Source organism: Podarcis erhardii, assembly GCF_964252035.2.
Source record: "Podarcis erhardii genome assembly, chromosome: 5".
In the NCBI taxonomy this organism is placed as follows: domain Eukaryota; kingdom Metazoa; phylum Chordata; class Lepidosauria; order Squamata; family Lacertidae; genus Podarcis; species Podarcis erhardii.
Window position 1 is genome coordinate 40062231 of NC_138509.1, and position 17187 is coordinate 40079417.

Below are 17187 nucleotides of genomic sequence, written 5' to 3' on the forward strand. Positions count from 1 at the left end.
TAAAGTTACATTTAAAAGGGGCCCCACTGTACTGAAAGAAGCAGTTCGGCAACATTACTGAATAGAAGTAGAAGCTCACTGTTCAAAGCTCAATCTCCTTACATTCAGCCTCTGCTTTCCTCACACTTGAGCTCTCAGTTCCTCCCTTCACAGCTAAGCTCGCTTCTCAAGGCACAGCAAGCACAAGGCAGCGATGGGTCCATGAAAATAGTTTACATCTGGCCTCTTCTTTATCAATTAGGCTTGACTGAGACAAGTACTTCACAAAGCATATAGTTATACCCAGTGCTTTGTTTCTTTAAAAAAAAAAATGTTTAGGGGTACTCTCATTTTGACTCAAGAAAACCACCATTTTATAGTTCAAATTGGGAAAAATACAGTAAAAGGACAAAAGTACAAAGATTCACAAAATGTTTAGGGGTATGCATCCCCCTGCGTCCCCCCAGGAAAAAAACCCACTGGTATCGTATGGAATTCGTCACCACAGGGACATAGTGCAGCAACGGCGACCGCCTCACAGAGCGCTTTTGGCAAACTATTCTGGAGGGAACTAAAACATAATGAGGGCCATGTTCACACTATACATTTACAGCACTGTAATGCCACTCTGAACAGCCATGGCCTCCCATAAAGAATTATGGGAGCTGTAGTTAATTTTTGGGCCTCATGCGTTGTTAAGAGGCCTTTATTCCCCTTCCTGAGCTGTAATTCCCGGAGCAGTTTTACAGTCAACCCCTCTTCACAGGGGACTCTGGGAATTGTGGCTTTGGGGGGGGGGGATAGTAACTGCAAGGCATTCTTGACCAGGTCAAAAAATGTAACACCTTAAGGACTAACCAATGTATTATGGCATGCGTCTTCATGGGTTAGAATTGAAACACAGATAAAGGTATAATGAATAACGACACCTTCCAAGAAACATGGACTCCTTTTATTTCTGTTAATGAACAAAATCAAGGCCTTCTTATACCAACCGGTCAACATTCTTAGTGGAGGGGTTACGTTAAATAATATGTTTGAATGTGGAATGTGTAAGTGTATGTTTAGAGACGATGGATAAAACAAACACCATTAGATGTGCTGTTGGATAAGTGTTTAATGGCTATTGTAGTTGTTTAAAAGCCAAGAAAATAATTGTTAAAAAAACAAATAAATGTATGCCTAAAAGTATGTACAAAACTGGACGTGTGCATGTATATGTACACATACACACAGACAAGTTCTGAAATGTACCTTTTCTGCACCCACTGAAACCCCCCAAGAAGACATATGCAGTTTGAAGTGAAGTAATGCAAGCCTTCCACAGTTCTGTAATAAGGGCTTGTCAATAATGATCAATGAAGGGTGCTTGGCCATTGTTTTTGGAATTACTCAGGGGGGAGCAGACCAAGGCAGATGTTTGCGCCTGAATGGTGCCTTTGTTGCTGACACACAGCAATGAAAGGTAGAAGACGAGGCAAGCTATCGATTTATTTGGCCATCTCCCACTGTTTCTCTGTAAGCTGTGCTGCATGCAAGAGAACAGAAGGAGGAGGGTGTTTTAAAATAAGTCACGTATCCTATAATAACAACCCTTCAATTTGCTTCGCCATCCTTTTCTTCTCCTTTAGAAAAAAACAACAACACTACGCCATGAGGGACGACTACTGGAGATTGAGCCATAAAGCAAGCTGAAAATAAAGACGAGTTTATGGATAATCACGTTCTTCCCCAACGGTCTATTGTCTTTTCAGGGTAACTCTCTGTGGAACTAGTTCTAAAGTCAATACCTCAAAGGGGCCTCAGGGCACAAACGGTATGGATTATACACTAAGGCTGCGCACTGGGCAAGGTTTCAGACATTGATGTAGGCCTCAGTTATCATTGCCAGATGGTGCTTTCTGCTGCCCCCTTCCTCCACCAGCCATAAGGCTGCCTAGGATTTAGCTGTGCCACGGCTGCCATTGCCCCCGGGCCACTACCAGTTAAAGCATAATATGTGTCGTAAAGTGAGCCAGAGAAGGAGAGATAATACTGTTGAGGCAAGAGGAGGGGAAGCAGAGATAGAGAACCTCAGGGGTCTTGAGTGTTTCAGGGCAATGTTGGAGGGTAAAGTTTCGGGCAGGAGACAATTGCCACACGACACACATTAGCAGAACCTTCCTCTTTACGTCATGCAGTATAAGAGAATCGTATTGAGGAAGTTGAGCCTGCAGTCAGGAGAATAAATGAGGTATGGTCACAGCTATGGTGAAATAACTATCCACAAAATGAAAATTCTTATAACTAATAGAAACAAGGCTGCTTCCGAGTCCATCCTATGGATCCAAAAGCTGTGCCAAAAAGCGAGTACAAAGCTGTCTAAACGGCGCTCATTAAAGATGGGGGAAGGAAACAAATTGCCCGCCTCATTGCTGTCATGAAAATATAGTCAATCTGATACATTTTAATCAGATCCTTTTCAATTCTGAGCGCTGGGGCGAAAGTGTTTTGCAAAGTAATTCGAGCCAAGTTTTTCCCCTCTCTCTTCCTTTCAAGAGACCACATTAGCACAGATCCAGCTAACTTTGCAGCAACCCTTTGTCTTGCACTACATCCAATACAGATTGGTGGCATATACCTCCCACTGGTGGGAAATCTTAAATGCGGCCTCATTTCTCAGTCTGCTGAAAAGTTGGCCGCATAACAGTGCAAATCTTTGGCAGAAATAGGCTTATTGTTCTCTGCAACAGCTAACACCCTAGTTTTCAAGGGACCGAAAGCATTGAAACCGAGACTGGCTAGTGCCCCATCTCATCTCTCAGGTCATCTTGGAAATGCATCATCTGAGAAACTTCAGAAATGCCTGGTTAAGCAAATAAAAGCGTCAACAGCAGCTGCCGAGCCATCCTTGCGACCTCTGGTAGTTCGTGCTGGCTGTTGCCGGCACATCACAGGACAGTGGAAGTGCTGAGTAAAAATGGAAAGCCGTGCTTAAAATTCCTACTTTGCTGTGAAGCATGATGAAGCATTATCTAGGGAAATAAGGAAACAGAAAAAGAGGGATTATCTGGCCATTATTAGAAAGCATCAGATCATAAGAACCAAATAAGTGAATTATGGGCAAGGGAAGCAGGAGAGTTGAAAAACAAAGAAGGGGGGGAGCAGAGAAAGAGAACCCATCTCTCTGCTTTTGATCACATTCTATTTTTCAGAGACTCCAAACTGAAACACATTTCTTTTTCTTTTTTAAAAGGACAGCAAAAAAATTGTATTTTAGGCATGTCTTTTCTATGGTTCCTTTTCGGAAAAAGAGCGCTCAGAAAGGTCTAATCCTGGATTCCTATTGCAAAAGTTTAACAGTGCGCCTAATCCTATGCATGAAGTTTTTAATGCTTTTTTAAAAAGTGATAAACACAAATACAATATTTAATTAGAGACTGCATTTGGAATTCCAGTTTCCCCAGAAGCCCTGTCCATTGCACAGATCCACTTGCAAAGTAATGAGGCTGCTGTCTTGTCAAGACAGCAAGGAAAGAAGGAAGGAAAGAAAGAAAGAGGGGGAATTTTGTTTATGTAATGCTTAGCTCTGACCAGAGTGCCCTAGACCAAAGCCTTCTTTCGTCTTCCGCACCCATTTATTTGAATACAGTTGAGATCTCTTTCCCCCCTTATTCCATCAGTTCAGATTCTGTTAGCATATGCTCCAAAAACCAAATCCAACCTTGGAAAGTCAGGGATTGAACCTGGGACCTTCTGTATGCCGAGCATGTGCTCTGCCCCTGAGCTACATTGAGCCAAGCTCTGCACCAGGCATGAAGCTGAACTCTCACTCTCTTTGTTTATCAGCTCTTGGGATTGCACAGGTGACTCTTGCAGGAGTTAGCAAGTGGCATGCTTTTCCTTTGTGAACTGGAAAGTCCACCAGGGGAGGCTCACTGGGACTGATCCTCCTTGGAGGCAGCCCCCCCCCCCAAAGCCACCTCTACAGTGTCCCCTTGGAGAAGAGGAGAAGTTGCTGGTTTCCTCCCATCTTTGTTCCCAGTGTAAATCTTTATTCCCCCTCTTGTACCTGATGTAGATTTTCATTCCCCCCTTCTTTCCTGGTGTGTGTGTGTGTGTGTAGCATTTTGTGGTTTGCTTCAGGTGCCAAAATGTCTTGGGCCAGCCCTCTACCCAGCACTAGGTTCATGCTACTAAATTAGAAATATAATGTTTATGTAGCATGCCTCCACCTTTTCCTGAGATGAATCCTAATAGCAGGGCTAAGTCTCTATTTCTCTGCCTATGCAGGACTGCTTCAAGCATATGACATAGATTTATCTGTTAAAATCATAAAGGCTAACTCAAAAGAACCAGAATCACAAAAGTTTCCAGCTTCCTGGGAATCTGAAAGCAAACATCAGTCCTTCATAATTTTTGCATGTTCTTTGTTTATTTAGGGGGGTGTTTTTTTTTAGCAGACTGCAATTTTGCATCAGGTAGATTAAAGATATTGTAGCTGGCCATTCTTTCTCAACACCTTTCTTGGAATGTTAAGCATTCCTGTCTGTGGACAGTTAAGAGTCACTACAGAGAGAAACTCAGCCTACCATAAAAGTTCAACAAAAGAGATATGAGTTAGGAGTACATTCCTTGAGCAGGAAATGACCTATTGGCCAAGAATGCATTTCACATTTGCCAACACATCTCACATTAGTCTCTTTGGTCTATATTTCTCTGGACTGTGACAACATACAGTAGCTGGAATAAGAAACCACAGGACCCATTTCTTGGATATAATAAGAAAAATGCTAATGATATCCCCATGAAGTGTAGACATGGAAAAATAAATTGAAATGCAGTGTGTGCCCATTGTATGAGCAGACAATCATAATCCACTGTTCAGTACTAATCCGCAGACCTAATTAACTGAAGTATATAATAATTTTCTGCACTGGAGGAAATGGATAAATATTTAAACAAGGGTGAATCAGATGTACAGCCATAGTTGTTCTTATCAAGCACCAAGCTACCACGTAAATCATATCAAATCCTTTCCTGAATGTGGAGTCTTGGGTGGAGACAGAGTTAAGAAACATCAAGTGACTATTGTGAACAATATTTAATTCAGTTTTAGCCCTGGCTTTTTGGTGCTGCACTCAAGGACCCTGCTTTTTAACTTCCCATGACATTTTTAAGTAAATGCCCCGCTGAAACTCTAGAAAGAATTGAGGTGCTGAGATCCCCAGAAACAAGATGGCATACTTTCATCAGGATGTTGCCAAAATTGTTTTAGGTCACAGAAGTTCTTCTGGGAAATGAGATGTTTCCTACCAGCCATATGCACATCTATGACACATTCCAGATTCCGAGGGTGTTTTCCGGCTGGAACATAACCACATAATCCCAAGGGTTTCAGGGCTGCTTCAGAGTACTCAGCTACACATAAAAAAACAAGTATCCATGATATTTTGAAGCTGCATATGTGTTGTCTTCCTGCCTCATCATTTACATATATAAACACATGGCAATAAGATTGCTTAGGCGTATTACAGAATATGAATCATTCCTTATATTCTTTGAAAAGTTTTGAAGAACATGCTAGTTCTCCTTCTGGAAGTAAGAGTTCTGCTATACCAAGTTTCATGTTTCTCTCGGATTACCTAGGAAGGTAAGTGTTTCTTCCTACTGCAGCTCATAATAGAGGGCTGCTGTTGGGCATCCATATTTGGGAGAAATTTGGAGAGTGTGCGGCTGAGTCATATAATCCTAACAGTGTACCAAGGAAGAAACTGATCTCCTTGCTTCTTTAGCTGCATTGACCCATCAAAAGCAGAGCATCCTCATACCTAAACTTCTGTATAATAAGGCAGTAGCTCATTCTGGTCTTCCTGGTCTTCTTTTCTCCTTGCACACTGGGTCTTGTGTGCTTTGCTGCTCTTCAATAAGCCAGCCTTTCCCTTTTCCTATTTATGTCCTCTCTTATTTTCCTTTCCTTCTCTGAATCCAGTATCTCTGAAGGCAGAGAGAGTGAGAAACATAGTTCTAATATACATTTTCAAGGTAAATAAGTTTCTGAGATAGGGCAAATTAAGCAGATGACGAGTAACAGGGCGAGGGCAATTAACATATGCATGAGGTGTGCAGTGAAGCAGGAAGCAAAACCAATTGCTTCAATTGTACGCAAGACACAGGGTTAATTAGCAATTGATACATGGGTCTAGAGTTGCCCACTGTGATTGTAAGTGGGTGTTTTAAAATATAATTACCACCATTTTGTGCAAGTTGGCAGTGCATTCATTGTGCAGTGCTGCTCAGGCACACCTGGCTTGTGATCCAATCCCTAGCAGCTCTGAAAGAATCAACTGCGGCTGAAAATACACACAGTGTAAAAACCAAATAAGCAATTCTTATTATTTCAGGAGAGGGAGGTCACTTCCAGAAAACCTCTTAACTGAGCATTCATCCTGACTTGCTTTGCACAAAATTTGTAGAGAGGTTATACAGTGCCTGCTACTTGTTGGGCATTTATTCCAATTGGTTTGCAGGGAAATTATATGACATTCTTATCCCACACTTCCCAGTGCATTTTCATATCACATTCCTTACCATTAAAAATTATTGGTTCATAACGAGGGTTGCTTCTGTTCATTATACAGTGGTACCTCAGGTTACATACACTTCAGGTTACAGACTCCGCTAACCCAGAAATAGTGCTTCAGGTTAAGAACTTTGCTTCAAGATGAGAACAGAAATCGGGCTCCGGCAGCGCGGCAGCAGCAGGAGGCCCCATTAGCTAAAGTGGTGCTTCAGGTTAAAAACAGTTTCAAGTTAAGAACGGACCTCCGGAACAAATTAAGTACGTAACCCGAGGTACCACTGTACTATTTAAAAATTAATCCCCACCCACCTCCACAGAATTTCTAAAGAATATTCGTGACTAGATACTTTTCTCATCCTCTTTGTTTGGGTCTTAGATAGAAGATAGCTTCTGTAAACCCAACAGCATTTTATTTAAAACAAACTTCTCTACTCACAGCAGCAACCAATAAAAACATTTTTTAAAAAACAAAACAAAACACACAATACCATTTTTTTTTTTTTAACATAATACCATTTTGAACCCTAATTCACTTAAAATTGGCTGGGACTTGTCCCACTGAAAGCAACAGGCTGTTTGACTTCACAATTAACTTGTTCCACTGGTTTCACATTAGATTTTTTCCCCATGTACAGTATATTGTCAGTTTCAGTTAACGTAATGGGGGGGGGGGTGGACTTTAGCCCTTTTAACATCCCATCTAGCAAGCATGCCAACCCTCTTGTAGCCTATCTAGATGCCTTTACAAATAAACACCTTTCCCACCACCACCTCAAGGGCAAGAGAGATGTGCATTTATACACGTAGCAGTCATCCCAGAGCCCTAGGGCTGGAGTTGTAAAAGACTGACTCCTTGCTGCTGCTGCTGTTTTAATCTCTCATAAAGATGGAAGGCATACCGGCACCCCTAACAGATTATCTCAATGCCAGAATTTACGCAAAGAAACATGCTTTAAAGTTTGCTACCCTCCAGGCTGCAAAGGGTGTTAAAAAATCAGAATCAGTACTTTCAGTGGGCCAGAGGTTAACCAGAGCAGCAGCAGCTGCAAAGTTGGCTGCATGTGGCCACATCTTTCCTTACGAGGAAAATGGCAGCAGTCTGCAGCATGTGTGGCTTCCAAACAAAGGCCAAGCACTTGAATCATCGAATTGTAGAGTTGGAAGGGGCGACAGGGGTCATCTAGTCCAGCCCCCTGGAATGCAGAAATATTTCTCCCAATGTGGGGCTCAAACCCACAACTCTGGAATTAAGAGTCATGCTCTGCTGACTGAGCTATTTTAGTATACCTCTGAATACCAGTTGCTGGGAATCACAGGTGGAGAGACCCTACCTGCCCTGCCCAGAGACTGTCTCACCAGAGTGGTGCATGCTCTGGTTATCTCCCGCTTGGATTACTGCAATGCACTCTACGTGGGACTACTTTTGAAGGCAACTCGGAAACTACAACTAACCCAAAATGTGGCAGCTAGACTGGCAGTGGTCATCAAAACCATATAACACCGGTTCTAAAGGATCTTCACTGGCTCCCAGTATGTTTCCGAGCACAATTCAAAGTGTTGGCACTGACCTTTAAAGCCCTAAACGGCCTCGGCCCAGTATACCTGAAGAAGCGTCTCCACCTCCATCGTTCAGCCCAGACACTGAGGTCCCCCTCCGAGGGTCTTCTGGTGGTTCCCTCACTGTGAGAAGTAAAGTTACAGTGAAACAGGCAGAGGGCCTTCTCGGCAGTAGCGCCCACCGTACGGAACGCCCTCCCATCAGATGTCAAGGAAATAAACAACTATCTGACTTTTAGAAGACATCAGGGAAGTTTTCAATGACATTAGATAGATAGATGTTAGATAGATGGATGGATGGATGGATAGATAGATAGATAGATAGATAGATAGATAGATAGATAGATATTGCTGGAAGCTGCCCAGAGTGGCTGGGGAAACCCAAGCAGATAGGTGGGATATTAACAACAACAACAACAACTGTAGCAGCAGCACTAATGGTGCTGCCTAAGGACTTTCCTCAGGCATCCGGTTGGCCACTGTGAGAAGCAAATGCTGGACTAGATAGGCCTTTGATTTGATCCAGCAAGGCACTTCTTTCATTCTTAAGCAAGCCATTGAGTCAAAACTACACATCTAAATCTCCATGATGTGTGAACTGACCCATTTCTCAAGTTCAATCAACACAAGCTACCGATCCCTCCGAAACATATGAGAACCTGGCCGAAATGCAGCAGCGGCATCATTACAAATGATACACCTGAAGCAGGCATGCTGAAATCATGAATTTTTATTACCCGGGCGGTTTTGCCACGTCAAGCCAGGATTTCCCTATGAAAACAAAAGGTGGCTTCTCCCCTTTTAGAACTAAGTTGTGCAAATTGAACGACAGCTGTAGGTAGTTAAGGGTCAATGGACACGTCCTCCTTTTGCTTCAGCAAAATGCAGCTGCTACAAGCAAGGCTTGCTGCTCTTAAAGGAAGAGCTTTGCTGGGTCTTGGCTTCCCTGAATCACAAAAACTGGTTGAGCAAGCAGGCGAGTTTTCTTTGGAGCCAACGTAGTGGTTAGAGCAGGTGCTGCCCATTGCTGGAATACAACTCCCAGGATCCCTCATCACTGGCCATGCTGCTTAGGGCTGATGGAAGGGGGGGGAGTCCAGCAACTTCTGGAAGCTCCCAAGTCCCTCCACACTTTGGTTAATAGGACAAGGGAGACATAGGTTCAAATCTCCAGTTGCGCCTGGTCTCTCAGCCAGCCTTCCTCACGGACTGCTGCAGTGCCAAGAGAGGGAGATAACTATGGACACTCCTTGGAGGAATGGCAGGATACAAAACATTGTAAAATAAAACAATACGAAACCGTTGTTGGGCAAAAACGCATGAAGCCTGGGGGAATGGATACAACTGGTGCTAGCCTAAAGGTGGGGAGTATTTTTTCAGGGGAGCAGGGACAAAGTAGAACATTGAAGGGGGACAGGGAGATTAGGGAGAACAGTACCTGTTCATTTTGTCTCATATTTCAGGCTCTACATGTTAGAAACTTGTTCTTTCTTCTATGTGAAAGTTGAGAATCTGGGGATTATGGTTCATTGGGAAGGGGTGGGTGCAGATGCCCTTGACGGGAAGTGTAGAAAACAAGTTCAGCCCAGTCTCTCTCTTTAAAGTGATCAGAATTACTCACAATGTACAATATACTCCCCTGGTGGTGTGACAGGTCCTTCTCATTTACATTTGCACTAGTGTGTGTATACACCCCCCCCCCATTTTGCATTTTTTAATATGTGAAACTGGCTCAAATAATATAAATATAAAGATATATCAAGAAATGCACATAAACTTGATGAGTGGTATAGGAATAATTCTGCCAAAGATTTTCTTCCTCGGGCATGCTCTTTGAATATATGTTAATTATTAGCCCCAAAATCTTATCATCTAGCTACTATATCAGTTCCTTGGTGAAACACGCTGCCAATAACCATTAAAGCACATGGGGAGGATTTTATTGTGTGTTGTCCAATCCTAGCTCTCAAATTACCGATCCAGTGTTTCAAGAGAAAGACTGAAAGGTGGGCCTCCTTCCTCTGTCTGAAACATATTTAGAAAATAAAATGCCTCTTTTCTTATATGAATTTCTGTTTTACCTGAACATATGTTACACTAACACATACTTCACACCACTTGTTTTTGTTCTTTCGCAGCAGGATACTGGGAAATTTGTAGGGGTCCTGCTGGCTGTTCTTTCCAACATGGCTTCCATACACTGTGGTCTAACAATCCAGTTTTCCTTTTTTAAAGAAACCCAAAGGAGACACAAATAAGCACTTATTGTGCCAAAACAGTGATCGCATAGCCAAACCCTTTCTGTGAGCTGTAAGGGAAGGATAATTTCTCATTTCCACAGGCCGAGCCGAACAACGTCCCTTAAATTATCATTATGTTGGAAGAGAAATGAGACCCTCTCTCTGCTTCGATAGTCACTTCACCTACCTGTACCTTCAAGAAATTGTGTGATTTTTACAGTCAAGCCACAGAGGGATCAGATAGGGACACAGAAAGATGGAAAAGAGACAGTATGGAAGCCTTGTACCATTCCTACCCCTATTTCGTTTCGTTTGTTTGTTTGTTTTTAAAAAAATATTTTTTATTAACAGGCCAATCACATCACATTATTCAAATCACATTAATTCCAAATTATACAGCCAAATTTTAAATTTTGTTGAGGGTACCCATACATCAAGCTCTGCACGAGTCCAAAATTCTGGATAACTCCAGGCATCACTTATTTTACTGCTTTAATTAGACAGTTCTATCCAGTTCATTCCGGATAGTCCTTTATTACTTTCTTTCTCATCTTGTTGTTATCATATATTCCTTTCTTTGCGATCTCTGATGATTCTCACAAGCAGACTGAAAACCCCTATTTCGTTTTGATCTGTGGAACCCATGAAATGCACAATTCAAGTATAGAATCAATGGTTGTACTAATCACCATCATAAACAGTACAGACTCTGCCTTGAGAAGCATAAAGCAAAACATTTACAATAAAAATCACATGATTAAAAAAAAATATTAAGGGGACAGGTTTGCACAATACAGAACGTCTTAAAGAGCAATCTTGGCCATTCATGAGGACATGGGGGAAATGTAATGTGCCAAGCACAGACAACAGATGTCATCAGTAATATTTCCTGCAGTGAAGCCAATCCATTTTTCCAGATTCAGAGGCCACAGGAATTGTTGGCAGTTCACATATTAGATTTTTGTGTGCTCCAAGGTCACTCCCATGGGGAAGGGGAATATAAAAAGTACTGAGAGAAGTGGCTACACATTTTAGTTCACCTCCAAGCAACCTAAGGTCTATTTACATGAACACCATGTCAAGTTTCATAAACCTTTCTGGAATTATTAACAACCCAGTAATGTAAAGTTTCTCTGGAAGTCTTAAAGCACTTGAAGACTTCAGAAACCAACCTGTTTCCAACCTTCTTCTTTAAAAGAAAATTAACTTCAGTTTGTCAGAACTTGAGCAGCTGGGAAAGTTTACTCAGCTGAGCAAATATTTCTGCAGCCTGTTTGTGCACCTCTCGACTTTCAAGCTTCTGCAAGATGGCATTTAACTTAATTTTGACCAGGACATCTTCATATTCAGGCTGATCTTACACTATGAGTTTGGGGTGTGGTAGGCTGTAGGCCTGAGTGATGCAAGGTAGAAGTTGGATGCAAAAGTATCGGGCTGGAAAGGCAGAGAGAGAGGGGGGGGGGGCTAATTTCTGCTGGGATCCAAGGCTGTGGCTATGGGAGAAGTCAGACCTTTTTGGGGTGTTAATGTTTTGAGCTCCTCTATCCTAGGCCCAGGTTGTATATATGTATAAACAAACCATATATCATAAAGACCCCACAGTCATTTCCCTCATTCTCAAAGGAAACACAAACCCTGGACCCTTCGGATCTTACACAGCTTGGAGACTGAGGGGGTGTGCAACACCTACATGGCACCACAGTCAGCTGGATGGGGAAGAAGAAGTACATTTTGCACCATTTGCCAAAATGGAACACAGTGTCTATAGCTTTTATAAGCCGCAATAGATTTGAGTCTTTTTTGCCATTCCCTTCAGAGTCTTAAAAATTGACTCCCCACCCCCCACCCCTGGAACGCTATTTGCAGAGACCAGGCTGCTTGCTCAAGAAGCATTCCCTGCCAGCAAAAGAACAGGCGGTTCTGAAAACTTTATACTGTACACACCAGAGCTGGATTCCAAAAACGCAGACGTCAGTTAATATGCATCAATGAAAGAGATACCTCTTTCATATCCAAATGCAACTTTGCACGTGAGCCACAAGTGGTTCCAGAACCCATGGATTCTTCCTTCTGAGATTTTAAATATGTTTGGCAGCCTTCAAACCAGTATTTCCCCAAAACTATGCACCACGTGGGCACAGAGTCGTAACTAGGTCATCTTGTGCCCCTGGCAGAACTGTCCGGATTGTGCCCCCTAGCCACGGACAAATTAGCTCTTCTTTCCACCTCTCCTCCAACCCACCCACCCATTCAATTCCTCATGCACTTTACCTCACACATATCAAATAAAGACCCTCTATTAAAAACCTTTCATTATGAGGCAATAATCAATATTTTTATTTATAGACATATTTTTAGCCGATTTTGCGGGGCGGGCCCCCTTGCCTGTGCCCATGGCAGGGGCCTTCCTCACCCCCCCCCCCAGCTACAGCCCTGTGTGGGCAAGGACATTAAGTTACTGACACATTGCAATGCTACACATATCTATTCAGAAGTAAGCCTTCCGAGTAAGTAAGTGGGGTTTACTTACTTCCTGGTAAGGCTGCAAGCAGCTATCCCCAATGCGTCACCTACTCCAAGGGCAAGCAATTCCATTGTTTGCAAATGACCAGATCATTCAATTGCTCCTGAAAGAGACAGAAGAATTACTCACAGTCAAAGGAGGATTGCCTTTCACAGAGATGCAGCAGCCACAGGTTGTGGGCTTGCCTCCTTCCAGTCAAGGAGACTCTCAGAACGGGGACTTGGTGCAGAACCATCTGTAAAGCAGACCTTTTAGGTGCAAGAATGAAGTGATGAGGAACGCATTACACAGGAGGAAATAGAAGTGTGCATTGGTTATCAGAAGTTTCTGAAAGCCGAATGTATGATGTGCTTACCATGCCTGCCTCTGCAGCAATGCACCATTTTCTGTGCATTTCCAGTGTTTGCACAGAGCACTGTCCCTGGGTGAAGCCAAAAAACAGCAATGACTAAATATAGACTGCATAGATGGATGGATGGATGCCTATATCATGTGGAAGACACAGATGTCAAACTACAACAAGACATCTCTACAGATAAAATTACATGTAGGGAAACCACAATCCAGAGAGGAGCCTCAGGCACATAAAAATTTAAAGGGACCAGATGTCCTAGCTCAGGGATGGGGAACCTGCAGGTGCTGGTGGACCACAACTCCCCTCACAGCCCTGATCACTTGGCTCATGAAAGGTACAGTATGACTACATAGAATCATAGAGTTGGAAGGGACCCTGAGGATCATCTGTTGTTGTTGTTTAGTTATGTCCGACTCTTTGTGACCCCATGGACCAGAGCACGCCAGGCACTCCTGTCTTCCACTGCCTCCCGTAGTTTGGTCAAACTCATGCTGGTAGGTTTGAGAACACTGTCCAACCATCTCATCCTCTGTCGTCCCCTTCTCCTTGTGCCCTCCATCTTTCCCAACATCAGGGTCTTTTCCAGGGTCTTCTCATGAGGTGGCCAAGGTATTGGAGTCTCAGCTTCAGGATCTGTCCTTCCAGTGAGCACTCAGGGCTGATTTCCTTAAGAATGGATAGGTTTGATCTTCTTGCAGTCCATGGGACTCTCAAGAGTCTCCTCCAGCACCATAATTCAAAAGCATCAATTCTTCGGCGATCAGCCTTCTTTATGGTCCAGCTCTCACTTCCATACATCACTACTGGGAAAACCATGGCTTTAACTATATGGACCTTTGTTGGCAAGGATCATCTAGTCAATTATTAACCACTCTCAATTCCACCCTGATAACTGCCACCTGCCTGGATTTTAACTAACTTGTCTGAATTAATTTTAAGATGTTTTTTAATTAATTGATGTCTGTTTTTATGCTTATTGTGTTGTTTTTATGATGTTAGCTGCGGGATACAAATAAAATTATTATTATTATTATTATTAGTCCAACCCCCTGCAATGCAGGAATACGCAGCTGTCCCATATGGGAATTGAACCTGCAACCCTTGTGTTTTCAGCACCACGCTCTAACCAACTGAGCTATCCAGGCCCTCTTATGGAAGGCTTCAGGTTCCCCACCACCCTGGTCTAGCTCTTTACTTGGGACGGCCAAAGCTATGATGAGAAGGGAAGCTTGGCAAGATTCCACATGCAAAAGCTGGCAAAGGAGACCATGGCCTGTTGTTTTGAATAAAAGCCACCCAGGGATGATGTGTTGCTTATTTTTCCGAAGTTTAATAGACGCAAAAGTGAGTGCATTTTTAATTTAAGACTACACCGGTTCCATTCTATTGCATTTCCCTTGCAGAAGTGTACATAATAGGAGTAAACAGTTTTGTGGTGTTAAAATCAAAAACAAGAGTGTGAGAGAGATCTTGTTACATAGAAGCAGCAGAAGCAGCAGTGTGTGTGTGTTTTTCTGTGTGTGTTTGTGCGCGTGTAGGGGAAGGGGGAGAGGAACAGGGGAATTATCAAGAGTAGCTAACATTTCATAGGTAATAAATACATTCCAAGGTGTTGCATTTCATTTCCCCCCAAGTCCACTGAAAAAGCACTCGCCAAGTTTGCTTCTCTCGCGTTAAGTAGCTTTGTGACTTTTGGTCAGACTAGCCCATGGAGGGCTTTTTACTAAGCAGTCCAGGTGCTTGTTAAAACTTTCACAGATTATGAGCTGCGGGCCAGTCCGAAAACTCATCCTGCTGCCACGAGCACAGAAACCTTAAGATTCTCCCAGGGAAGTGTGTGTCAGGATGTTTACAGACTTTGTGAAACTCTAGGACAGCTGTGGTCTTATCTTCTGTTACCTTGAAGAAAGTGAAAAAGGGAGAGGTTACTGAAAGTGGCACTGCGCACTCAAACCAGAATTGTCACCAGAAATGTACACACAGCCACCGGTCCAAATATAGCGCGGGACTTCACAGTCTAAATTGGTCGCAGCAAACTTGAGAGAAGGCACAGGGACTCTAGAAGCTGCTCAGTCTAAAGGAAGAACCATAGCTAAACGAAAAAACCACACACTGCAGTGGGTGGTGGGTGGGACGTGGGTGGCACTGTGGGTTAAACCACAGAGCCTAGGACTTGCCGATCAGAAGGTCAGCGGTTCAAATTCCCACGATGGGGTGAGCTCCCATTGCTCGGTCCCTGCTCCTGCCAACCTAGCAGTTCGAAAGCACGTCAAAGTGCAAGTAGATAAATAGGTACCACTCCAGCGGGAAGGTAAATAGCGTTTCCGTGCGCTGCTCTGGTTCGCCAGAAGGGGCTTAGTCATGCTGGCCACATGACCTGGAAGCTGTACGCCGGCTCCCTCGGCCAATAAAGTGAGATGAGTGCCACAACCCCAGTCGGTCACGACTGGACCTAATGGTCAGGGGTCCCTTTACCTTTACAGATTTTTATTTTATTTTAAAAAAGAATAAAACCAATCTGACTAATCAAATCTGCTCACGCACATCTTGCTAAACCATGTTGTAGTGTTGGGGAGCCTGCAGCTCTTCAGATACTGCTGGGACTCCCAGCTCCCATCAGCTCCAGCTAGAATAGTCAGTGATGATGGGATTTGTAGTCCAGCAATCTCTGAAGAGCCACAGGTGCCTCTTCCCTGGTTTAGTGTGACACATGAACACAGGCCTTCTGCCCTTTGCATGCATTACTTCAGATTTTGTTATACATCTGCAAACATGCTTGAAGATCCGTCTGTCAATCCAGCCCTATGACAGACACGACTTTGGCCCTTAGCATTCCCTGTCCCATGATGCAGTCCCTCAAAAACTCTCCCCTCCCTCTCTGCTTACACTGGTAAGCTGACACATATTTCTTCCAGTCATTCATTTTTATATTGGGGTAGGCAATCTGGTGCCATTCAAATGTTACTGGACTACAATTTCCATCAGTCCCGATGGCCAAGCGGTCTGAGGTGGAAGGGAACTGCAGACCCAACAATATCCGGAGGAGGCCGGATTGTCTATCCCCATTTGAAGATTTGTTTTACTGAGCAATGCTGAGCATGTTTTGCAGCACACCACATCACAAATAAGGCTGCAATCACATACCTACTTACCTAGGAGAAACCCCTATTGAATTCAGTGAGACTTATTTTTGAGTAGACCGATATAGAATTGTGCTGCTTATTAGGAACGGAAGAAAATGCACATAACAGGGGGGCCACTAGGGGGCGCATCGGAAGATGGCTGACAATAACATCTCTCCGACCCACACGAGGTAATTTGGAGGCTATGATGGGAGTAATTAGCCTCCCTACCCCCCCCCAGGATGGTGGGGGGGACTGCCCTTGCCTGCTGTGCCCTATACCACCCCCGAATTTATGGGGATGGGGGCACTAGGCACAAAGCCCTCCTGTGGATTCTGGCACTCCTGGACGCCGTCCCTGATCAGCGCCACTAGCTGCTAGAACTTCAAAAGAAACAATTTGGATGAAGGAATGCACATATCTCAAGGAAGGAGGGGGAGTAAAGACTGCTAACAGAAGAGATCTCTGATAAAACATGACAAGAATAAAACATGAGAAGATACGCCAAGATACGGTATGGCAAATGACTGATGGGGTAGGGGAAAAAACTTCCCTTTCTTTCCTTATGTGATTAAACAAGAATCCCCTCCCCTCACGAGTCAGAATTGTCATTTTAAGGACTTAAACTGTGGATTTAAGGCTGTGTGGAGATAAACTTTCGAACCAAAGCATGTTTTAAGAAGAGCGTGGAATGTATAAGAGCTTTGGAATGATGCAGTTAAAAATGCCATCGCCATATTGGGAAGTTCTATCGGAGGACTTAAGTCTGAGAGGAGAAATAGAGAAATAGAGATGTTTTTATATTGTGGGTGAAACTCCTCAGTGGGACTTAAGAATGACAGTTCTGT

The 17187-nt window shown here is 43.4% G+C and overlaps 2 protein-coding genes and 1 long non-coding RNA gene across 6 annotated transcripts in view; 1 reads left to right on the top strand and 2 right to left on the bottom strand.

Moving 5' to 3' along the window:
* Window positions 1-17187, top strand: part of STK32C (serine/threonine kinase 32C) — a 382168-nt gene that overhangs the window by 97347 nt on the left and 267634 nt on the right. The gene's annotated exons all lie outside the window — the stretch shown is intronic.
* On the bottom strand, window positions 1595-8379 carry LOC309342629. Its single transcript, XR_014156935.1, has 2 exons — window positions 5275-8379; window positions 1595-2993 (listed from the first exon to the last, which is right to left on the bottom strand). It is a non-coding gene; the product is annotated as an uncharacterized lncRNA (long non-coding RNA).
* PWWP2B (PWWP domain containing 2B) overlaps window positions 14528-17187 on the bottom strand; it is a 38898-nt gene continuing 36238 nt past the window's right edge. For all 4 annotated transcript variants that reach the window (XM_081863289.1, XM_081863286.1, XM_081863288.1 and 1 more), the window contains exon 4: window positions 14528-15116. The gene's annotated coding sequence lies outside the window, so the exon portion shown is untranslated. The remainder of the gene's footprint in view (window positions 15117-17187) is intronic.